General features: G+C 40.7%; 1 long non-coding RNA gene across 1 annotated transcript in view; it reads right to left on the bottom strand.

Moving 5' to 3' along the window:
- LOC123390897 overlaps positions 1–24,387 on the bottom strand; it is a 30,937-nt gene extending 6,550 nt beyond the window's left edge. Inside the window, exons 1-2 of the long non-coding RNA XR_006605480.1 lie at positions 24,281–24,387; positions 18,911–19,033 (exon numbers count right to left, since the gene is read on the bottom strand). This is a non-coding gene — a long non-coding RNA (uncharacterized LOC123390897). The remainder of the gene's footprint in view (positions 1–18,910; positions 19,034–24,280) is intronic.
- Positions 24,388–24,858: the final 471 nt, after the last annotated feature.

Genomic DNA, 24,858 nt, shown 5'->3' with positions numbered 1-24,858 from the left:
CTTCTCCCTCTGACCCTCCCCCTTCTCATGCTCTCTCTCTCTCTCTCTTTCATTCTCTCTCTCTCTCAAATAAATACATAAAACCTTTAAAAAAACACACAGAACAAGTATTATACTTTGAATTTGAGAAACAAGGCAGAGGATCACAGGGGAAGAGAGGAAAAAATGAAACAAGATGAAACCAGAGAGGGAGACAAACCATAAGAGACTCTTAATCTCAGGAAACAAACTGAGGGTTGCTGGAGCAGAGAGGAGTGGGGAGGATGGGGTGGTTGGGTAATGGACATTGGGTGGGTATGTGATATGGTGAGCACTGTGAATTTTGTAAGACTGATGAATCACAGACCTGTACCCCAGAAACAAATAACACATTATATGTTAATGAAAAATAAAATTTAAAAAAATGTTAAATGTTATACTTTGAGTTGACATTAAAATAATTCTTTATTTTTAAATTTTATTTAATTATTTGTCAGAGAGAGAGAGCACAAGCAGGCAGGGTAGCAGGCAGAGGCTGAGAGAGAAGCAGGCTCCCCAGTGAGCAAGGAGCCTGATGCGGGACTTGATCCCAGGATCCTGGGATCATGACCTGAGCCAAAGGCAGCCACTTAACCAACTGAGCCACCCAAGTATCCCCATTAAACTAATACTTACTAAAATCAAAGGACAAGGATACAGGCAGCCAGTGAATACTATCCTGGAGCACTTACCCAAAGAATTAAGATGGCAAAAAGAATAAGGGAAAAATGTCATTATTTGTATAAAATAATGTTGTGTAATGCAACAGAATCAACCAAAAACTGTTAGAATTAATAAGAAACCCCCAAAGTTGCAGGATATAAACAAACCCCCCAAATTCTATATCTTAGCAATGATCAATTGTAAAAGGTCATTTAAAAAGGATTCTATTGGGCACCTGGGTGGCTCACTGGGTTAAGCTTCTGCCTTCGACTCAGGTCATGATCTCAGGGTCCTGGGATCAAGTCCCACATCAGGCTCTCTGCTCGACGGGGAGCCTGATTCCCCCTCTCTCTCTCTACCTGCTTCTGCCTATTGCCTGCCTCTCTGTCAAATAAATAAGTAAATAAAATATTTTTTAAAAAAAAAGGATTCTATTCAAACTAGCAACCAATAAATAAACAAGCTTATAAGTATATCTAACATAGGAACTATAAAAATTAACAACAGAATATTAGAATAAATAAGGAATATGTCCTTCAACAGACGAAAGGATAAAGAAGATATGGTCCCAGGCGCCTGGGTGGCTCAGTGGGGTAAAGCCTCTGCTTTCGGCTCAGATCATGATCCCAGAGTCCTGGGATTGAGCCCTGGGTCGGGCTCTCTGCTCTGTGGGGACCCTGCTTCCCTTCCTCTCTTTCTGCCTGCCTCTCTGCCTACTTGTGATCTCTATCTGTCAAATAAATAAATAAAATCTTAAAAAAAAAAAACAAGAAGATATGGTTCATATATACAATGAAGTATTATGCCTCCATCAGAAAGGATGAATACCCAACTTTTGTATCAACATGCATGGGACTGGAGGAGATTATGCTGAGTGAAATAAATCAAGCAGAGAAAGTCAAGTATCATATGGTTTTACTTACTGGTAAAAGTAAGTGGTGGAGCATAAGGAATAACACGGAGGACGTTGGGAGAAGGAGAGGAGAAGTGAGTTGGGGGAAATTGGAGAGGGAGACAAACCATGAGAGTCTGTGGACTCTGAGGGGAGGGGGTCAGGGGTTTAGGAGGGCCTGGTGTCGGTATTAAGGCAGGCAGGTATTGCATGGAGCACTGGGTGTGGTGCATAAACAATGAATCTTGGAACACTGAAAAAAAATTTTTTAAAAAATAAGGAAGAAAACCATTATTTTAAAGTTGTAAATTTTCTCCCAAAATCAATCTATAAATTAAATATTATCCCATACAAATCCCAACAGAATATTTTTAAAGGAACTTGACAAATTGGTTCAAAAATTCCCATGGAAGAGAAGAATATAAAAGCAACCAACATGATTTTGAAACAGATAACAACAACTTTTCCTATAAGATTTCAAAAATACACTAAAAGGTTGTTTTAGTATTAAAGTAGTATGGTTAAGAAATAGGATAATAAATGGAAGGTAATAAAGAATCCAGAAATAGTCTCTTTCACTTGTTCCCTTCCCTTGCCACACACACATACATGTATGCATGAGTACACTCTGGAATTTGGTTAATATTAGATGTGACATTTCACATCAGGGAGAGGGGAGTAAAACAGAAAAGTAATTTAAGAATTTGAGGTATAGACAAAAAAACATCTTTCCCTCTACCCATCTTAGGTTCTCTGCTTGGGGCCTTGTATATTGGACTAACAAAAGAGAGATTAACAATAGTAAAGCATAAATGTATATAATATAAATTTTGTATGACACAGAAGCCTTCATAGGAAATGAGGACCTGAAGAAGTGGTAAAATCTCAGCGTTTTTCTACTAGGTTTGATGAAGAGTAGAAAGTTGTGAGAAAATATGCTAGACAAAAGGGTATGAGCAAGGGTAGTAAAGTAGGAGAAATTCAGTAAGCCTAATATGTTTGGATTCCTCTTCAATCCCTCCATCTTCAAAGATAAGGATGCTCCTTTCCTCAGGTATAAGGAGAACACCTCTTATGACTTGCTTCCAGGTAGAAGGGGGTTGATCAGAAAGTTCTTCTTGTACCTGCTATTTCTCAGATTCTTCCAACTTAAAATATTCAAAATGCCAAAGCATCATATTTTGGGATAGCGTCTCCTAAACCCTGTCATATGTAAAAGCTTTTTATTGCAATGCCATCTGTAATAGAAAGAACTTAAAGGAGTGGCCCTGAAACAAAGCATCAATAGGAGGATGGTTAAATAAATTACAGTAATCCACACTATGTAATACCATACAGTTATTAAAAAGAATAAAGTGGACCAATTGTACAGGAATAAAAGATCTCTAAAATACATGAGCTGGAAAAGAGCAAGTGGCAGATGCTTCCTTGCAAAATAAAACAACCTCTATATTGACAATGTGTATATGTACACATACGTATGTAAAAGAGCAGTGAAATGACTAGAAAATTATATTATTAACCGTGAATAGGGAAATGGGTGTGTGTATGTGTATACAGGTGATAGCAGGCTTTAAAGGAAGATTACCATATTTTATTTTACATCCTTACTTGTTTTAATCTCTTATAAGAATGTAGTTATGTACTGCTTATATAATAATATACAATTTCATAAACAACAATAGTGAAATAACCAAGATTTTATCTCCCTTTAGGGGAAACACAACAGCAGTAAGAAGCCCTGGAGCATACTAGTTCTGCCTCTTAAATTATCTGGATTATCATTTCCTTATCTATAAAATGAGGATTTTGACTAGATTATCTCATTTCTCTAATAAATTTTACATTTCTATGAGCCTATAAAATATAATTAAATATTTTTTCACTTTTTTATACTTTATTTTTAATTTGCGTATAACAATACATTAGTTTTATGGTTATATTACCATTTACTACAAGTACAATAATTAAATTTTTGCTTAAGTAAATTTTGTCTGCCACAAATACAGTTACCTACTTCTATACTTAAAAATGATAGAGTTTAGTTTGTTATCAGAACAGAATTGCTACATGGTCAATGAATATTATAATGAAAGACAGGATGCAAATCACACAATTGTTCTTGTTGGGAAGAAATGTGGCTAATTTGACTTTCCTAAACTCTCTCAGTTCTATTCATTAAATCTGAGAAAAGAAAATGACATAATATAAAATTTCCATAAGAGAAGATCAACCTTTCTCCAGCAGAAGTAAAGAAAGAGTTTAAGCTAGGGGAAAAAAAAAAATGCCCTTCATTTGAAATCTTTTTTTTTCTTTAATTGATTTATTTTTCAGAGAGGGAGACAGAGAGAGAGAGAGCAAATGCAGGGGGAGTGGCAGGCAGAGACAGAAGCAGGCTCCCCACTGAGCAAAGAGCCCCATGTAGAACTCGATCCCAGGACAGTGGGAACATGACCTGAGCCAAAGGCAGATGTTTAACTGACTGAAATACTCAGGCATCCCTGAAATCTTCAAGAAAATATGTTCCCAATTCTTCAAGGTATTGAGACAAAGGCAAAATGACATTATTTGAGGGGGGAAAAGATATTTTCATGCAAAAGTTTCTGAATAATTCACCTAGAACTTTCTCTAGATCATCACCCTGGTAGTGAATCCTAAAGGAAAGAAAAAAAAGAATTTGTAGGTTCATCAGCAAAGAGTTCTACCTTCATAAGCCACCCAGTCACTCAGAATCCAAATATAATTTGTATCCTGGTTCAGAAGGACATATAGTTGGGAAATGGAAAGAGTTCATGAGCTCAAGAACAAAGCAAGAATATCCACTCTTTCCACTATTGTTCAACAGTACAGAGAAAAATGACCAAATAAGATGTTCCTGGCTTGACAGTAAAATCAAAAGCAACAAAAGCAAAAATAAACAGTTAGGGGTTTATCAAACTAAAAAGTTTTTCCACAGCAAAGGAAACTACCAACAAAATGAAAAGGCAAACTGTCAAATGAGAAAAAATATTTGTAAATCATATACTTGAAAGGAGTTCATATCCAAAATATATAAAGAACTCATACAACCCAATAGCTCCCCCCAAAAAAAATCTGATTAAAAAAATGGGCATTGTATCTGAACAGACAGTTTCTGAAGAAGACATACAGATGGCCAACAGGTACACAAAAAGATGCTCAACATCACTCATCATCAGGGAAATGCAATGCAAAACCACCATGAGGTATCACTTCACACACATTAGAATGGCTGTTATCAAAAAGATAAGAGTTAACAAATGTTAGCAAAGATGTGGAGAAAAGGGAACCCTCATGCACTATTGATGAGAAGGTAAATTGCTATAGCCCCTATGGAAAACAGGATGAGGGTTTCTCCGAAAATTAAAAATAGAGCTACCATATGATCCAGCAATCCCACTTCTGAATATTTATCCAAAGAAGATGAAAACACTAACTCAGAAAGATATATGTACCTTCATGTTCACTGACTGAAGCATTATTTACAATAACCCAGGAGTCCATTGATAAGTGAATAAAGAAGGTAGGGTGTATGTATATGTGTGTGTGTGTACATATACACAATGGAATATTATTATCTAGCCATAAAAAAAATGAAATTTTGCCTTTTATGACAACATAGATGGACCTTGAGGGCATTATGCAGCGTGAAATAAGTCAGACAAATACCTCATTACCTCACATATATGTGGAATCTAAACAAACTGAACTCAGATACAGAGAACAGATTGGTGGTTGCCAGAATCAGACTTGGGGTGGGGATTGGGGAGAGCACAAATAAGTGAAAATGGTCAAAGGGCACAAACTCCGGTTATAAATAAAATAAATATACATCCTAGGGATGTAATGTACAGTATGGTTACTATAGTTAATAATACTGTATTATATAATTTTGCATATTTTAAATGCTAAGAGAGCAAATCTTAAAAGTCCTTATCACAAGAAAATAAGATTTGCAACCACCTATGGTGACAGATATTAACTAGACTTATTGTGATGATCATTTCACATTATATACAAATATTAAATTGTTATACATCTCAACTAATATTATGCAATCCCAATCAAAATCTGCATAGGTTTTTCTGTAGAAATCAACAAGTTGAGTCTATGAACATATAAATGATGTAGAATGTCAATCCAACTTTGAAAAAGGGGAACAATGGTAGAGGACTTGCACTAGTTGATTTCAACTTCTTATGAAGCTACAATAATCAGGGCCATGTAGTACTGATCGCCTCTGGGTTGACTGGAACAGTACATAAGGGAGCTTTCTGGGGAAAAGTAAAAGTTCTGTATCTTTTGATAATTTCACAGGCATATAATTTTTCAAGATAAATATATCTGCATAACTGCCTATTTGTGGTGCTTGAGCTTCTTCGATAGACAAAAAAAAGAAGCAGCAGTGGAAGAAGAAATGAAGAAAGAGAAAGAGGAGGAAGAAGAGGAGAAGAAGAAATGCTTCCTTTCACGGCTGCATGAGGAGAAAGACAGAGGCAGAGACAGATAATGGAGAAAAAGTATAATAAGGAAAGTATATGACATGTTAGAGAGTGACAATATTTTGGGAAAGTGAAAAGTTCAGTAGGCTAACGGAGCATAAGAGCCCTGGGAGGATGCCGTTTTATACTGCGTGATAAGATGATCTCAATAGAGCAAACGCCTGAAGCCACGCTCCAACTTCTTAGAGGAAAGAACATTCCAGGCCTTTAGGCCTAGGAAGTGCAGAGAAGCCAGTGTACCCACAGGAGAACTTTCTTAATGCAATTCCAATAGAACAGAACTTTCTCTAAAGATCCAGTGAGCACCTCCCTGAGCTGTTCCGCCTGAGCTTAGTGAGGGGCCTGCTGTCTACTGACAGATGTTAACCCCGAGGACAATGGAAAGAAGAGAGAAACTGTGGCTTCTTTACATTCTTTACATTCCCATTCTGTGTACACTTCAGTGCTGCATTCTCGACGCAGGAGGTGAACTGTCTAATTGCTGAGCTCTGGTCACATATCTGGCATGGACAGACACTGGTGCACTCTCAAAAGTTTTGTTTCTGAGAGATTAAAAACTAAAAACAGAACAAAACAAGCAAAAACAGTGTTCATTTCCCAATGACTCTCAGGTCTTAACCATTCCCTGCACTGGGGTACAGAAAGGGCAAATTACAGCAAATAAGAATGTTCCAAGCCCTTGAGAGCCCGCCAGAGGTAGGCAGGTGGCTTCTGGAAAGAAAGGAGTACAAAGGACCATACCAGAGTGCACAATTTTGAAGACAGTGGATATTTACTGATTTCCCAGAATATAGCACTGTGTGGTCACACAAATGGGAATTCACTCTGGTGTTGTCTTCTAGAAGACAGTCTGTTTTGCTTGCTGTGTCTGAGATGGGCACCCATATGATAACTACAAACATCAGTTAGCCTAGCCAGTTCAAGCAGCTTTCCTTAGTAATCTCTTTCTTTTTGTTTTTGTTTTTGTTTTTAACCTTGGGTCTTCATAAAGGAAGCCAAATACTAGTTGGAAAGAGCTGAGCCAACACTGTGATTCCTAGTTAGACACAAATGCCAAATACAAAAGAAAGCACAAATATTGGACAATGATCCCTCCTCTCTCAGACATAGCCCAGCTTAAGAAACTCATATCTAGAAATCAGAGCAGTAGCAGAGCCTGGAACTGTTTGCTTGGAGATGTGAAGCAAGTAGGAAGAAATTTAGCTACTATTTTATAGTTCACTCCTGCTATTAAGTACATAACTGGGCCTAGTTTTAGGGAAACTCTCTGCTAACTACCCTGTTCTGTCACTGTGGATTCAAGCCACTGCTGTAGTTTAATTACTCCATAGAAACAGGGAAGGATCTACTTCATGGCAGTTAATTTTCAGTTCTACAGTTTTAAGAAAATATTTGGTATTTACTTAATAATGCTTATTAACTCAAAATCAATGTGAATTAACATGAAAGTGTTATCTAATCTTCTAATGTGAAGCACTTAACCGATGTTTCCCAAGTTTTCTCCCCATTGTATTCAGTTTTAATTTGTGTGACAAGTTTCACCTCACAAAATGCTTCCTCCTATTTGATTTTTCTTAAATGCATATAGAAATCTGTTTATATTAATTTCTGCTAGAACTGTAAACTTCTCCTTCACATCTCTTCCCCAAAGGACCATAAAGGCCTCTTGAGTGGCTATAAATGTCTCTTTATAAACACTTAATTAAAAACTGTGTCACAGTTAGAGTCAATCTGGTGTGCACTCTCACGCCAAAAAGCAGTCTTTCAAGCTGTGCATTTTACTCTTAACTTTCCAGTGTAGCTTTAGAATCTCAATCAATTCTTTAAGACATGCAAATGTTCTTTTCCCTTTGGCTTAGCAGTAGCCACTGGGAAATACATATGTATAATTCCTTCCTGGTTATGCATGTGCTGTAACAATAATCAAAGCTAGATGCCAAAGAAGCTATTTCAGAGTGTTTTTCCAACATTTAACTTTCAGCCTTCCTCTTGGCCCAGCCAGGTGGATCTTAAAAGTGCCACACAAAAATGCAGCCTGTTTGTAGGATTAATCTTAATCCATTCTTGAAAGTTAATTTCTATTTCTGCTGTTGGGCCTCTTGACTACAGCTCCCTCTCCCTCCAACCTACTCTCCACTCTTGCTAGGGTGTTCTAAGGACGTTTCCAGGTGTGCCTCAGACAGCCCTCTAGGTTCATCATCTTCATCCCCTTAACATCCAAGCCCAGTAACATACTTGTGCTCTAATCATGGCATCACTAGCAATTCCCAAAGACACCATGGGTTGCGTGTCTTTGTACACATTCCCTCTACCTGCAATGTCCTTGTCCCCTGGTGATCGTCCATCCATCCTTCCTTAGTCGGTTCAAAACCCATCTCCTCTGTGAAGTCTTTCTGACTGCTCTCCCCCAACCTGGACAGAGTTGAGAATTCTCTGCTAGTTCCCACGCACCATGGAGCCCTTCTCTATCCTAGTATCTATCATATAATCTTTAATTATGACTTTCATTACTGTCTCCCCACTAGTCTGTAAGCTCCTTAATAGGAGGATATTTTTCATTCTTATATTCTCAGCTGCAGCACCATGCCTGGCATCTGACAAGCAATCAGGAAGTCTTCCTGGAATAAACAGAAGCTGATACAAATGTGGTTAAGTATGGATTTTCTAGCTCTCCCACATATTTGGAAGCATGTGACTCCCATACGATGGAGATGGATGACCTCTGCTCAAAGGGGGTCTAAATTCCCAAGCAAGAAAAGAAACCTACAAATGATACCATTTCTAGATGCCCTCTCACTGGATCCTTATCTCTGTGTCTGATGGTATATGGGAAAGGATCATGGAAGCATTTCTGCTGAAGGCATCCAGAACACACCACTATGGCATAACAATTATTTTGAGCTGCAAGTATTTGAATTCCTGAAATGCTTTTTTTGACTAAAAGCAGAACCTCCAAAAAAAACCTCAAAGAGCTCAATTGTCATAAATTCCCTCCTCAGAAGCAAGTAGGGAAGATTCACTCTTCCACCTAAATACATAGTGTTAAAAAACCATTATTTCCCAACTATTTTCCTAAAAGCCCATTTACCTTTCCAAAAAGTCACTTGTTTTCCCTTAAGTGCCCTTTGCTCCCTACCCTTTCCCCTATTAGGATGTCATTTGTTTTCCTAAGTGCCCTTCTCCCTCTTACTTTTCCCCATTACGATTGTAAATAACCCCCAAATTCTAACCACCCCTTTGAGTCATGTTTTTCTGTGAACTCCCATGTACATGCTTACATGAATAAAAATCTGTCTTTTCCCTCACTGATCTGTGTTTTGTCAGTTTAATTTGAAGGCCTCCAAACACTGAACCTAAGAGGGTAGCAGCAGTTTTTCTTCCCCTACACACATTAATCTGTGCATATGTGTATATGTATTTATGTGTCTATAGATACACACAGTCACATGGACAACTGGTCACGCCTACAGCGGGCTCCTATGGAAGATTCTGTTTGAAGGAAGAGATCTATAGCTAAAATAAACAAATAACAAACAAATAAAACACCAAGCCATAAGATGAGGCCATTTTTGTTGATGAAATTTCATCAGTTTTACAAAAATATGAATGGCCTAAGACCAGAACAGCAAGCTGGAAGGTAACCTATAGCTCCCATTACAGTGTAGGAGAAAGAAACCCCAAATTAGAGACAAGACATTAACTTCTGAGCCCTGTTCTGCTGGATGTGACTGCCTCCCCCATAAGATTCCTAGGCTGCATGAGAGTAGTGACTCTTTCTGTTTTGTAAGCCATGGATTCCTCATGGCCTAGAAGAGAGACTAGGACATGGTAGCCATTCAATGGCTAGCTGTCAAACAAATGAACAAAGTCTCTTGTACTTATCTAGGGAACTCTGGATTCTCAACTTGCTAAAGTAACTTTTGTAAGCTGCAAATAATCAACTTTAAAACATCTGTTTTAAAGATAAAACAAGCATAAAGACCTATACCAGAGAGTTGCTTTAAAGATTAAGTAAGATAGTTCCTGTAAAATACACAACAATGCCTAACACACACAAAAAATCCAATAAGGATTATTTTTATAATTAATATTACTATTAGTACTCCCTGGAAGAACTGAAGTTTCTCCCTGAAGCACTTCTTTTTTAACCCCTTAAAGGCAAGGTGTACAAAGGCTGGCTATTCTAGGCAAATTCGTTAACTTCTCTGAGTCTATAGTTCTTTAACTTAAAACGAATAATAATGCCTTCCTTCCAGGGTTGCTATAGGGTCAGTAAGGTAATATAGATACTCATATAGTTGGCTTTCAATAACTATTAGCCAATTGTCAACCAACAGGCTCATCTTGGTGATAACAATGCTAATAATGGCTGCACTTGGGGCATACATTTTATGAGTCTACATAGATCATTCAGTCATCACAAGGTAAGCAATATTAGCCCCATTTTATGATGTAGAAACTGACACTCACAAAGGTTAAGAAACTTGTTTGACATCACACAGCTAATAAGGAGAGGAGTAGGATTAAAAGTGACATATACCTCAGCCCCACAGCACACAATCTTTTCTCTCAGTCCTGCAACTTTTGCAAGCCTTGCCCTGTGAACTCCTGCCTGCCCTGTCTGCATTGTCCCCAAGAGGGACATGTGTTACCCTGCATGTCAAGGCTGAAACACAGCACACCTCCACCCCTCATGAATCTGTCAGCCACGGAGACTGTCCATGGCAGGCAGGGACAGGGCTGTCCTCTGTGTTGCTGGTTAGAGAAGCAAATTTGTCATCCACCCATAAGCAAGAATAAAGAATTTCAGGTCTGCTTTTAAATCGGCCTCATTTTTATATCATTTTATCTCCACTCTTTTTCTTCTTTCTCAGCTTTTTCTAATCTGTACTTTACATATGTTTGTCAGATATCTGAAAGCATATTTGGAGTAAGGTAGGAGTATCATAAGTAAGCTGGCAAACATACATCACAGGGGCTGCACTTGAATGCCCCAGGAAAATCCAGAAAGCAAACTTCATGACAAAAGCGCTGTAACAGGAGACAAAAGCCCTGCATTCCAGCCCAACTCCCTGCTGAGTGCCAAGTGAGTCACACAGGAAAACTACACACCTTCACAACCAAGCTGCACCAAACTGCCTCACTGAGCCCCAAGAAGTTGTGAATGAGCTCGTGACTGTCCTGGACACAGGTCTCCAGGCAAAACAGACAGCAAAGAAACAGAGGCTTAGAAGCCTAACCTTGTACAACAGTACAACTGGGGCAGGGAGACAGAACCAGGGACCATGGTGGGTGCAGGCTTGAAAGAAGGTCCAGCGGCTTTCTCACAAGGCCAGTACCTACCCAGGAGCCATCAGCAATTCTCAAGGCAGAAAAAGGGTGCAACAGAGAAGTCTTACTCCTGGTGCTGTTCTCAAGCAACAATAGGGAACAAGATTTAGGCATTGTTTTCAGAGATGCAGAGTCTACCTTAAGTCTTGCTGCCTTTTCAAAGCCGGCGTCACCACTGTGTGGTGAAACCTAAAATTTTGTCAGAAACCACCCCAGCTTCAGGTCTAGATGGGTGCTGGTGATATTTTAGCACAAGGGAAGGTGAGTATTTTTAAAACATAAATTAAGTCATATATTTCCCTTGCCTAAAACCCTCAAATGCGTTTCCATTTCACTTAAAATAAAATTCCAAGTCCTCACCAGACCCGCACAAGGGTATGGCCCCTGCCTGCCTTTCTGAGTGACCTCCCAACCCTCTCCCCTACCTCCCTGTACTTCAGCTTCCAGAGCCCCCTCATGACGGAAAGGGCTGAGCCCACCCTGTTGTTCTCTCAGCCTGAGATGCCCCCACCAAGATCTTTGCAAGGCTGGCTCTTGGGTCTAGCTAAGCCAGCACCTCCTCAGTAGGGTCACCCCTAACATCCCAAACCCCCAAAGAGTCATTGCCCATCTCACTACCTGGTTTTATTTTTTAATGGAAGTATCACCATCTGAACTTATTTTGTCCTTACTGCCTTCTTGTTTATGTAGCTTCTTTTTGCCAGAATGTTCCACGAGAAGGGGCACTTGTCCTATTACCTCATTAAGCTCTGTGTCCAAGCCTTGATTTCATACCACACAGCCAAACCCTCGTGTTATCCTCTTTGCACACTAGGAGGTCCCATGTCACAGAAGGAACTGGCCTGACACCACAGTGCCTGTGGAAGGCATTTGGACCCAGAGCAACCTACCTCCACCATCATAAAGTGTTGTCTCCATAAATATTTGTGGCAGGAAGGCAAAAGCAAGAAAGGCAGAAGAGAGGAGTTGCATGGGTCTTACTCTATTTATATAGTCCCTCGTGCTCCCAGCCACAAAGACTCTGACCTCCCTTTTGCAGAACTCTAGGACTTCTCTCATCCAGGCAAGCCTCAGGGTCATAGAAGATGCTGGGTTCCTGGGAGCATGGAAAGTAAGAGTCCTTCTTACTCACTGGTGTGTTGGCTGGAGCACCAACCACGAGGCACAGCCTCTGACCTGGAGCTAGCCCTCAATAAAATACATGTTGACTGAGTAAATAAGAGTAAGGATGAAGGAAGATGGCTGAAGGCAATCCAGTTTCCCCCATCCCTGATGGCACTGTCCATCAAGGAGGCTTTGAGAGCATTACAGCAGGCCTCAATCTTAAAGTTCTGAAAAATACTGAAAAATCCAATTCCTGGATCTCACCTCCAGATTCTGTACTTCCAGGCTGGGGAGCTGATGCAGAGCCGGACTGCAGAGTCATGGTATTCAATATTAAGGGTTCATTGATGGCTAGAATCCATATGAGGATTTTCTCCTTTATTGGGTCAATGGCCCAGAATTTCTGGATAATGATGAAGCTCTGTCATTCCCTATGCTGCATGGAACCTTGTACCCGGTGGGCATCTGATAGATGTTGGTTGATATTAACAGTAATAAACCTTTCCCTTAATCCTTCTGAGCATCTTCTAATGAGGAATCCAGTTCTGCCATGTCATTGTGAATGACTGGCTTACAGGTCTTGAGATAAGTATAATGTAATTCATCTAGTTATGAGGCAGGAAAATGAGTATAACCTTCCTGAATGTAGCCAGCAGGTACTGAGAAAGAGGCCAGGCCCTCGGCTCAGGCTGGGAGGAAGTGAGTGTAGCTTAGTAAGTGCTGCAAGAGTCACTTGAAAAGAAGGTGACAGAAAAACTCCAATGGAAAACCAGTCTTAAGATAATCCAAAAGTAAGTCTTAAAAGAGAGCCAGTTTGGGAAAAGGTAAGGTATCAAAGGAGAGAAATCAAGCACCAAGCATGACCTCCCAGCAGAGAGCCCAAAACAATACAGTGGTCTCTCCAGTAGGCAAGATATTATTAATGAGGTACTTTTCCTTCAGAGAGATCAAAGCGTTTTGCTGTATGTCTCACATTTGCCCTCTGCATTCTGATTAGATGATGACTATGGCTGGGACAGAGGTGAGGAAGCTGAGGCATGGGGGAATAAAGCAAAATGAAGCTGTCTGCATAATCTACCTGGGGCAATGTCAAACCCCACATGAGTGGGTCTCCAGATTATAAAGCCCAGGTTTGTGCCCACTGACATTAGCCCACAGCTCATATTACAGCAACAAAGTACAGTATAGATCAGTAAGATCCGAAGAATGAGGTATGTGGATTAGGATTTGTGAGGCTCAGACTGGCAGACTAGCTCAGATCTCTAAGATGGGCTCCCCAAAGGCTGCCCCATTACCAAACACATCCACCTCTTAGCCCAGCCCTGGGTCAGCAAGACTGAGTGGCCAGGTATGGTCTGTCTGGTGTGAACCAGGGATCCTAGTTAGGGCTCCAGCCATAGAGAAAGAAGGGAGGAGGGGGGGCCTCTTCAGGTTGCAACTCAGCCACTCTGACCACAGTAAAGGGTGAGGGTGGAGAGCATACTGATGGGACCCCTAGGCCACCCTCAGCCTTGTCTTCCTCTCCACACTTCCTATAGGTGACTCTGTCCACATCAGGCAAAAAGCCTGGACAGGGTCCCCTAAGTTCCTCACATTATTCAGGGCCCTGCAGATGTTTCACTGGTTCCTCAAACTTAGAAGGCCTAAACCAGCACCGATCTTCCCCAGCAGATAACTGCTTCTTTTCTGTCTTCCCCGATTCAGGGAAGACCACCAGCATCCAGTTGGGCATTGTACCCCAACACCTCCATTCTGTGCCACATACAGCCATCCACCCTCTCCTCAGCTGCACCTCCTCCTGGTCCTTCTTCTCTTAGCCACTGCCTTGATTCTGGATCTCAATACTCCCTGCCAGGGTTGCCACAGCAACCTCCCTCCCTAAGCTACCACTCACAATGGCATCTCTGCAATGCTGCCAAGCTGGCTGTAATGGAATTCCTTTGTAGTTCCCCATCACTTTCAGAATTAAACCCGAACTCCTTAGGGTGGCACCAGGCCAAGATCTTTATGATTTAATCAATACACCCTCCTCTCCAGTTTTTTTTAAATAGGAAGTGGGAAACTAATAACAAGGACTTAGGGATTATGCAAGTGGAGAAAGACCCCACCCTGTTTCTATGCCCCAGTTGTACCAAGAAACAATGTACCATGTCCCTGTCTCAATGCCCGGACAGGGAGCTCCCTTCCCTTCTTTCTCCACCTGGATAACCCCGACTCCAAGTATTAGTTTCCTAGTTACCACTGTAACAACATACACAAACTGGTTGGCTGAGGACAGGAAATTTATTACCTTACAGTTCTGGAGGCCAGAAGTCTGAAATCAAGGTATCAGCAGGGCCATGTTCCCTCTAGAGTTGTGAGGGAAGGAATAGTTCCGGGACTCTCTCCTGGCTTCTGGTAGCTCCTTGGCTTGTGGCAGCATAATTCCAATCTTCTTGTGGCGTTAACCCTGTGTACGTGTGTGTGTGTGTGTGCATGTGCACACGTGTGCGCCTTTGTGTCTAAATCCTCCCCTTTCATCAGGATACATACCTGGTTAGAGCACAAGCTAATGACCTCAATTTAACTTAATTAACTCATAAAGGTGCTAACTCCAAATAAGGTCAGATTCTGAGGTACTAGGGCTTAGGACTCCCACATATCTTTTGCAGGAGGGGACAATATTCAATTTGTAACAGTCCTTAAAGCCACAGTTTACACATCACCTCCTGGCTGAGCAGGGCTCGGTGCCCTTTCCCCTGCACTTCCCTGGTATCCTGTCTAGTCCCTGTTACATCATACTTAAAACCCACTTCTCTGTGTCCCCCATCCTACCATGACTCTGAAAAAAAGAACCAACACCTTCATCTCTGTAGTCCTAGGTCCTCCTCTGCCCAGTGCTGGGTACATCATGGGCATCAAACATTTGGGGTTGAGGAATGAACACAGATGGTAATGGATTTTGCAAGCTGTGCCACTGGCCCCATTACTTGCCTTCACCACAGGAATACAAGGGAACACACAGTCAGCAGGCTTGACTGACCTCTGTCCAGACTCCAGCCTCAAGGACAACTAGATGAGCTGGCAAATTTAGTCCATTTGTCTCATACCAGCCTGATCCTGACAGCTGTAAACTTCAGCAAAGACAGGGACCCATGGGGCGAAACTTCAGGATCGCCAAACCTTTGTCTTGAATATCATTGTTCAAGTATATGCATGAATGGTTGCCAAAATGAAGAAAGATTTTTTTATTCTGGTTGATTTCCCTACTGACCTTTCTCTGAGCCTTATGAACCCGTTCTTCTAGAAGGAGATCCTTGAGATGGAACAGCAACTGTAGACTCAACTACAAAGTGCAGCTCACCTCTCCTCCAGCACATGGAGAAGTCAGGAGGCCGCAGATTTCACTGCTTCTTCACGGCTCGCCCCCTGCATGCCAAAAGCTACTTGGACCTGGCTCCAGACCCTGCTGTGGCCGGAGAAAACTGCTTGGTGCTGGGCCCTTCGCTTCTGTCTGTAGCACCTGCCTTCTCAAAGCAAGTTTTGAAATTAAAACCACTACATTCCACCTCAACTATAGAAAAACTTTGACAATTCACTTGGAAGTATGGGTCACAGCTGCCCTTCAGTAACTGCCATTACAAAGATCGTGCCTGTGTTGAGGTTTTTATCTCCACCTTAATGAATTGTGAAACAGGACCATCTTCTCTGTGCAGGACAACTCACCCAAGCAGGTCTGGTCAATAAGCATATGTTTAGATTTGCTCTTTGGTTCCCAGTGTGCTCTGGTGGGTTTGTGGCAGCATAATTCCAATTTGTCTCATACACATCCTTTTGATGTGCTAAGATCCTTCATGGTGATGGCAAAGTCCATGATCAGGTTCAGAGGAGTAATGCCACACAGGTGGGAACGTACTCATACAGGAAGAATCCTGCCACTTCCATGCTGCAGAGATTCTTTAATGTTCTCAAGAACATGAGAGCCCATCCTGAGAGCCTCTGCTTTGCACCACTTGTCATTATACTAAAAATGTCTAGTTTTTTATTGTATATCACCTCATTAACAATAATTGTGGTCATTTATTGAGCATCTGCTAAGTACCATTAAGACTTCACAGCAATCCTAGCTGTGAAATGGAAAGAAAATGAAATGAAATGCATCCAAACAGGAAAGAAAGAACTAAGATTGTGTTTGTTTGCAGATGGTATGATCTTATATGTAGAAAACCCAAAGATTCACCAAAAAATTGTTAGAACTAATACACAAATTCAGTATTATTGCAGGATACAAAATTAATCTACAAAAATCAACTGAATTTCTATATATGAACACTGTATCTGAAAGAGAAATAAAGAAGACAGACCCATTTATAACAGTATCAAAAACAATAAAATATTTAGGAAAACATTTAACTAAGAAGATAAAAGATCTGTTACACTGAAAACTATAAGATATTGATGAAAGAAACTGAAGAAGACACATAAATGGAAAGATATCCCATGCCTGTGGGGATGGGATAATCAGAAGAATTAATACTATTAATACTATTTATTAATATTAATACTATTTAATACTAATTAATACTATTAAAATATCCATACTATCTAAAAACATCTACAGATTCAATGCAATCCCTATCAAAATTTTAATGGTATTTTTCACAGATGTACAGAAAATAATCTTAAAATTCATATGGATACACAAAAGACTTAGAATACCCGAAGCAATTTTCAGAAAGGAGAAAAAAGCTGGAGGCATTACAGTTCCTGATTTTAAACTATATTACAAAGCCACAGTAATCAAAACAATATAGCATTGGCATAAAAACATACAGACCAATGGAACAGGATCAAGACCCCATAAATACGGGGTCAACTGGTACTTGACAAGGGAGCCAAGAATACTTACTGGGTAAAAGATAGTCATTTCAGTAAATAGTGCTGGTAAAACTGGATATTCACATGCAAAAGAATAATAGCAGACCCCTATCTTACACAACTCACAAAAATTAACTTGAAATGGATTAAAGACTTAAATATAAGATACTGTAAAACCCCTAAAAGAAAATATAGGGAAAAATCTCCTTGACACTGGTCTTAGAAACAATTTTTTTGGCTATGACACCAAAGGCACAAGCAACAAAAACAAAACTAAACAAATGGTATTACATCCAATTAAAAATCTTCTGCACAGCAAAAGAAACAATCAACAGAATGAAGAGGCAACCTATGGAATGGAAGAAATATAGGCAAATCATATATCAGATAAGGGGTTGATATCCATAATATAGAAAGAACTCATATAATTCAATAGCAAAATAATCATAATGATAATAATCATAATCATCTGGTTAAGAAACGGGCAGAGAATCTGAGTAGACATTTTTCTGAAAAAGACATACAAATGGCCAATAGTACATGAAGAGATACTCAATATCATTAATCATCAGGGAAACACAAATCAAAATGACAATGAGATATCATCTCACACTTTTAGAATGGCTAAAGAGACAAGAGATAGTAAGTACTAGCATGGAAGTGGAGAAAAGGAAACTTTTGGTGGGCATGTAAATTAGTCTAGCCACTATGGAAAACAGCTTAAGTTTCCTCCAAAAATTAAAAATAGAGTTACCATATGATCCAATCCTACTTCTGGATACATACCCTAAGGAAATAAAGCCACTATCTCAAAGAGATACTGCTACCCCACCACCATGTTCACTGCAGCATTATTTACAACAACCTAGACATGGAAACAACCTGAGTGTCCACTGATGGATGAATGGGTGAATTAAAGAAGATGTGCTATACACACACATACACAAGGAATATTTTATAGCCATAAACAAGGAAGAAAGTCCTGCCATTCATATCAACATGGATGGAACTTGAGGGTGTTATGCTAAATGAAAGAGGTCAGAGAGACAAATATTGTATGATCTACTTAAATATGGGGTCTAAGAAAAGCTAAACTCATAGAAAAGAGATTAGAAAGGTGGCTGCCGGGGGCTGGGAGTTGGGGGAATTGGAGAGATGTTGGTCCAAGGGTACAAATTTCTAATTATAGGATAAACAAGTTCAGGGGATCCAATATATTGCACAGTGACTACAGTTAACAATACCTGTATCATATAAAGTTGGTAAGAGAGATCTTAAATGCTCTCTTCATACACACAGAAATATTGTAATTATGTGAAGTGATGAATATGTTACTTAACTTTACTGTAGTAATCATTTTGTAACATAAATGTATCAAATAATCACATTGTACACCTTCAACTTACCCAATGTTATGTCAATTATATCTCAAAAATGCTGGAAAAAAGCCTTCACAGCAACTCTCTGAACCTTTATCCCCACTCTATTAGAGAAGAAACAGATGACTTATCTGCCAAATACTCACATGGTCAGTAGGTGACAAAGCCAGTTGGCCAGCCTGGGTGTATTTGATTCCTGGGCCCATATTCTTCACTAAATCATCTTCAACACCTTCAGGTCTCCAGTAATCACAGCCAGAAATAAAACTCTGAAATGGATGAAAGACCTGGATGTGAAACAGGTATCCATCAAAATCCTTGAGGAGAACACAGGCAGCAAACTCTTAGACCTCAGTCGCATCAACTTCTTAGAAACATCGCCAAAGGCAAGGGAAGCAAGGGCAAAAATGAACTATTGGGACTTCATCAAGATAAAAAGCTTTTGCACAGCAAAGGAAACAATCAACAAAACCAAAAGACAACCGACAGAATGAGAGAAGGTATTTGCAAATGACATATCAGATAAAGGACTAGTATTCAAAATCTATAAAGAACTTACCATATGGTTTCACTTACTTACAGAACATAAGGCATAGCACAGAGGACATTAGGAGAAGGAAGGAAAAGATGAGGGGGCGGAAATCAGAGGGGGAGACAAACCATGAGAGACTATGGACTCCGTGAAACAAACTGGGGGTTTTAGAGGGGAGGGGGATAGGGGATGGGTTGGCCTGGTGATGGGTGTTAAGGAGATCATGTACTGCATGAAGCACTAGGTATTATATGTAAACAATAATCTTGGAACACTACATCAAAAACTAAAGATGTACTGTATGGTAACTAGCATAATGTAATAAAAAATAATTTTTTAAAAAAAGAACTTATCAAACTCAATACCCAAAGAACAAATAATCCAATCAAGGAATGGACAGACGACATTAACAGATATTTCTTTCAAGAAGACATCAAATAGCCAACAGACACATGAAAAAGTGCTCAACATCACTCGGCATCAGGGAAGTACAAATCAAAACCACAGTGAGATACCACCTCACACCAGTCAGAATGGCTAAAATTAACCAGTCAGGAAATGACATATTGCCAAGGATGTGGAGAAAGGGGAACCCTCCACTGTTGGTGGGAATGCAACCTGGTACAGCTACTCTAGAAAACAGTATGGAGGTTCTCAAAAACACTGAAAATAGAGTTACCCTATGACCCAGCAATTGCACTACTGGGTATTTACCACAAATATATAAATGTAGTGATCTAGAGGGGCATGTGCACCCCAATGTTTATAGCAGCAATGTCCACAATAGCCAACCTATGGAAAGAACCTAGATGTCCATCAGCAGGTGAATGGTTAAAGAAGATGTGGTATATATATATACAATGGAATACTATGCAGCCATCAAAAGAAATGAAATCTTGCCATTTGCAACGATGCGAATAGAACTAGAGGGTATTATGCTAAACAAAGTAAGTCAATCAGAGAAAAACAATTATCATATGATCTCACCGATATGAGGAATTTGACAAACAAAACAGAGGATCATAGGGGAAGGGAGGGAAAAATGAAACAAGATGAAACCAGAGAGAGAGAAAAACCATAAGAGACTCTTAATCTCATAAAACAAACTGAGGGTTGCTGGGGAGTGGGGGAGGGAGGAATGGGGTGGCTGGGTGATGGACACTGGGGAGGATATGTGCTATGGTGAGTGCTGTGGATTATGTAAGACTGATGAATCACAGACCTGTACCCTCGAAACAAATAATACATTATATGTTTTTTTAAAAAAAACTCTGAATGGAACAAAACTGAACTTTGTCCTCTTGCACTTCCAGCACAGAGTACATAAACTGATCTTACTGGCATAACTGGAATCTTCCTCAATTGTCTCTTCCAACCCTGCCACCCCCAGTTGTTGACGCAAATGCTGGGATGAGGCAAGAAGGCCGCACAGAATGAAGCGGCTCCAAAGAGATGAAAATAACCTCCCTGTACCCAAGTAAACCTCAGCATATTGGGCCCTGTGGGAAGCCTTGCAGAGCCTCGATATAACAGCTGTGACTTAAGTTCCTGTCCCAACACTTTCTACAGACTATGCAGAAATGACATGGGTTCCTGTATGCCTCACAGGGAAAGCAACCCACCTCCCACCAGGTGAGCAGAGACAAACATATGTCATGGGCTCCTATAGACATCCCTCCTTCCACCAAGGCAAGAAGCCAGCCTGGACAGGAGTCCAGGATTTGAGTCCCAAAGATTTGTAGGAACGGGTATATAAAGACAGGAAACTGAAAAAGGGCCTCAGCTGACCCCAGCAGACAGGACTAAATACATACTTTTAAAAAAAATTCATTTCTAATTCATACACATGGATAGAATGACTATCCTGGGAACATTTGCCCAACTGGAATCACAACATTTCATTAAAGCATTGTTGACCCTGCAGGAGAGGCTGGGAGCACTGAAGGAGAAGTGTCTGCATCCCTTCTGCTTAAAGCCTTTCAGTGGCTTATCTTCTCTTTGGGAGAAATCCCAGCTTGTTAGTCAGCACAATGTGGCTCCTGCCCTAGCCCCAGGCCATCTCATGCCTCTGCTCCTGAGCTTCCATAGATGCTCTAACACACCTTGCTCTCCTCTCTCCAAAACAGCTGTGCCTATACCCAGAACATTATCTCCATGCCCTCCTCACCAGCTGATAGCTGCTCATCATTCACATCTCCACCTACCACCTCCTCCTGGAGCCCTCTCAACTCCCCTCATGTGTAGGTCGGACACTTCTAAGTTTTCTCCTAACACCTCCACTCGGTATCAAAGCAGTCATGCTGATGGAAACTATTACAAGACAGAAATCTCCCTGAGGGTAGGATCCAGATCACTGTGTTGTTATTATGCATTGAGTGAGCGATATTGTACTGGAAACACAAACTATAAATGAATGGAGCAAATGAATTCAGGGATAAAGCTTGATTTATTCTCTCTGCCCCTGAGAGGTCTCCATCTGCTCTAAAATTAGATCCCTATCATCTTGTCTCCAGGGTCTGTCCAAGCAGGGAGTGCCAAGCCAAGGATCCACTCATATTCTTTGAGTTTGACTATCCCCCATTAAAAATATAACCCATAAACCCAGACCAAGGCTCCATCCATCAGATACCAAAGGCCAAACCTGACATGATCAATAAGAGGGCTGCTCTTGCCGTCAGCACCAGGAAATGAAGAGTGATCCGGGCCCCGAAGCTCAGGGACACCAGCAGCTGCCCCAGCTCTGACAGATTACCTTGGATGCACAAAGAGTGTCTAAGAAGCAAAGAAGTTTCCTGTGCAGGAAGATGAGAACTGCACAGATATGAAGCTTAGCTGGTTGAGAGAAATTAGCAAAATGTTACTCTGTCATTTAGATGTATTTTCATTTTTCATTTGGCTCAAAGATATACTACATTTTCTTTATGAATAAAAACTGCTGCCAAATAACAATGACCTGCGCAGGAGATGGAAACCTAATGTAGATTCCTTTTAATCCTAGAGCAGGAGAATAAAGCTGTCTCTTTATTATCGATTAATCTGACCAGATTGGAGAGTATTTTGGCCTTTTTCTGCCTTTAGATAAAAGACCTCAATGTGAGACAGGAATCCATCAGAATCCTAGAGAAGAACATAGGCAGTAATCTCTTCGATATCAGCCACAGCAACTTCTTTCAAGATATGTCTCCAAAGGCAAAGGAAACAAAAGTGAAAATGAACTTTTGGGACTTCATCAAAATCAAAAGCTTCTGCACAGCCAAGGAAACAGTCAAGAAAACAAAGAGGCAACCCATGGAATGGGAGAAGATATTTGCAAATGACAGTACAGACAAAAGATTGATATCTAGGATCTATAATGAACTCCTCAAACTCAACACACACAAAACAGACAATCATATCAAAAAATGGGCAGAAGATATGGACAGACACTTCTCCAATGAACACATACAAATGGCTATCAGACACGTGAAAAAATGTTCATCATCACTAGCCATCAGGGAGATTCAAATTAAAACCACATTGAGATATCACCTTACACCAGTTAGAATGGCCAAAATTAGCAAGACAGGAAACAACATGTAAGAGGGGAACCCTCTTACACTGTTGGTGGGAATGCAAGTTGGTACAGCCTTTTTGGAGAACAGTGTGGAGATTCCTCAAGAAATTAAAAATAGAACTTCCCTATGACCCTGCGATTGCACTCCTGGGTATTTATCCCAAAGATACAGATGTCGTGAAAAGAAGGGCCATCTGTATCCCAATGTTTATAGCAGCAATGGCCACGGTCGCCAAACTGTGGAAAGAACCAAGATGCCCTTCAACGGATGAATGGATAAGGAAGATGTGGTCCATATACACTATGGAGTATTATGCCTCCATCATAAAGGATGAATACCCAACTTTTGTAGCAACATGGATGGGACTGGAAGAGATTATGCTGAGTGAAATAAGTCAAGCAGAGAGAGTCAATTATCATATGGTTTCACTTATTTGTGGAGCATAACAAATACCATGGAGGACATGGGGAGTTAGAGAGGAGAAGGGAGTTGGGGGAAATTGGAAGGGGAGGTGAACCATGAGAGACTATGGACTCTGAAAAACAATCTGAGGGGTTTGAAGGGGCGGGGGTTGGGAGGTCGGGGTACCAGGTGGTGGGTATTATACAGGGTACAGATTGCATGGAGCACTGGGTGTGGTGCAAAAATAATGAATACTGTTATGCTGAAAATTAAAAAAATTAAAATTAAAATTAAAAAAAAAAAAAAGAAGGAGGCTTCAGGGGAAAAGCAACGATGTGCCAGTCACCCCAAGAGCAGCAGCTGCCCCTGTGCAAACTCCACACTGGCGGACTCTTAGCCAACATCCTCCCCAAACATGAAAAGTGGCCCAGAGAAAAGACCCTTTAGGCCTTTCACCCAGTTCTCAACAATCTCTCTTCTCTGGACAATGCCCCTTGCCAAGCTAGGCGTTCCAGTCATATTTACACTGTGACCTACCCTCCTGGCTATGGTAACATATGTGGGCCAGAGCTGGAAATTCAGAACTGGGGTTAAAAGTGTCCAGTTTCAATCTGGGTTGGTCCCTGGATCGGGGAAAGCCCAGAGTCTTTGAAGACAGCCATTTTCTGCCAAGTGGACAGAGGAAGACAGTAAGCCAGTGTGTGGGAAAAAAACAAGCCAGAAGTAGCTGCAGTGACAAGAGAGGGACTTACTGGATTCCTTCACCTAGACCCTCACTACTCCCTTTCTCCAACACTTTCCCTTCTGGCCTATACTCCTGTCCACTGTAAATGAATTCCCACACACCCTCAGATCCATGGAGCTCTACTTCTACTTGACTGATCCTCCTTGACTTGACAGAATGCTGGATGGAAAGAGCATTGATTTCGGTGCTGCATTTTTTCGTCTCCCCAGATCACAAGTGCACACAGTTTCCCCAGCACTCAGGTGTGCTCAACACATATTTATTGAAAAAGTAATGATATTACCCTCCTTGAAGGCTTCTCAGTGAAGGCTACTCATTCATTTTCTTCCTAGACACCATGAAGAAAGGTGGACATTGTCCCTGCTCCTTACTGCTGCTTCTAGACACCATTCCTCCTCCCTTATAAACACAAACAAAACCCCAATAACGGCTACTCTTCTCTCAAGTTTATGACATCACAATCATTCACCCAGCTCAACTGCATTCCTCAGACAAGTTCTCCCCCACTTAACGTGGACCCTCATCAGCCCTGGGTCCGATTCCAGCCTTTGGTAATTGCTCCTCAGGGTTCCACCGAATTCGTTTTGGAGTAACATTTGGTAATGGCCTGGTGAGAACTGATATGTCTGGATCACAGTAGCTACACAGTTGAGACCATGTATGCTAAATAGGTGAGTTCAGTCAATTCTGGTCAGTTGGGCTCATGTAAGCAGTTAAACTAGGGAAGCTGGCTTTGAGAAAAGGCTCACCTCCCTTAACAATAAGTGCTTTAAACCTGAGTGCCTTCATTCCTCTCTAAAACTGAACTGAGTGGACATTACAGCTTTTGGCACTTCTCTAAGACAATTTATTTGGCATCGT

The sequence above is a fragment of the Mustela putorius genome, unplaced genomic scaffold (assembly GCF_011764305.1).
Source record: "Mustela putorius furo isolate JIRA1106 unplaced genomic scaffold, ASM1176430v1.1 tig00000151_pilon_pilon_pilon, whole genome shotgun sequence".
Classification (NCBI taxonomy): Eukaryota; Metazoa; Chordata; class Mammalia; order Carnivora; family Mustelidae; genus Mustela; species Mustela putorius.
Note: the sequence above shows the minus strand (reverse complement) of the source record. Positions and strands in the feature narration are given on the sequence as shown.